Consider the following 1,455-nt stretch of genomic DNA (forward strand, 5'->3'; position numbering starts at 1 on the left):
TTATTGTTTATCAATGAAATAGAAGTGCGTGTTAAACAGAGTTTGACCCTCTGACATGACCCAGGATACCGTATTTGATGCAATGACACCCTCATTTTATTCATTTTTATCCGTTTTTCACGTTTTTCACGTTTTTAACACATTCTTGTATTTCAATGAAATTAGACACAGAGGGAGCCAGGACATGGCTCCTAACACACAGGGACACAGTTTGACACGCTCATATGACCCAGGGCATCCTATTTGATGCAGTGACACTGTCATTTTATTCACTTTTATCCGTTTTTTTCCACGTTTTTAACCATATTATTGTTTATCAATGAAATAGAAATGCGTGTTAAACAGAGTCTGACCCTCTGACATGACCCAGGATATCGTATTTGATGCAGTGACACCCTCATTTTATTCATTTTGATCCGTTTTTCACGTTTTTAACACATTCTTGTATTTCATTGAAATTAGACACAGAGGGAGCCAGGACATGGCTCCTAACACACAGGGACACAGTTTGACACGCTCACAAGACCCAGGGCATCCTATTTGATGCAGTGACACTGTCATTTTATTCATTTTTATCCGTTTTTTTCCACGTTTTTAACCATATTATTGTTTATCAATGAAATAGAAATGCGTGTTAAACAGAGTTTGACCCTCTGACATGACCCAGGATACCGTATTTGATGCAATGACACCCTCATTTTATTCATTTTTATCCGTTTTTCACGTTTTTCACGTTTTTAACACATTCTTGTATTTCAATGAAATTAGACACAGAGTGAGCCAGGACATGGCTCCTAACACACAGGGACACAGTTTGACACGCTCACATGACCCAGGGCATCCTATTTGATGCAGTGACACTGTCATTTTATTCATTTTTATCCGTTTTTTTCCACGTTTTTAACCATATTATTGTTTATCAATGAAATAGAAATGCGTGTTAAACAGAGTCTGACCCTCTGACATGACCCAGGATATCGTATTTGATGCAGTGACACCCTCATTTTATTCATTTTTATCCGTTTTTCACGTTTTTAACACATTCTTGTATTTCATTGAAATTAGACACAGAGTGAGCCAGGACATGGCTCCTAACACACAGGGACACAGTTTGACACGCTCACATGACCCAGGGCATCCTATTTGATGCAGTGACACTGTCATTTTATTCATTTTTATCCGTTTTTTTCCACGTTTTTAACCATATTATTGTTTATCAATGAAATAGAAATGCGTGTTAAACAGAGTTTGACCCTCTGACATGACCCAGGATATCGTATTTGATGCAATGACACCCTCATTTTATTCATTTTTATCCGTTTTTTTCACGTTTTTCACGTTTTTAACACATTCTTGTATTTCAATGAAATTAGACACAGAGGGAGCCAGGACATGGCTCCTAACACACAGGGACACAGTTTGACACGCTCACATGACCCAGGGCATCCTATTTGA

This window comes from Limanda limanda, unplaced genomic scaffold (assembly GCF_963576545.1).
Source record: "Limanda limanda unplaced genomic scaffold, fLimLim1.1 SCAFFOLD_41, whole genome shotgun sequence".
Taxonomy (NCBI): Eukaryota; Metazoa; Chordata; class Actinopteri; order Pleuronectiformes; family Pleuronectidae; genus Limanda; species Limanda limanda.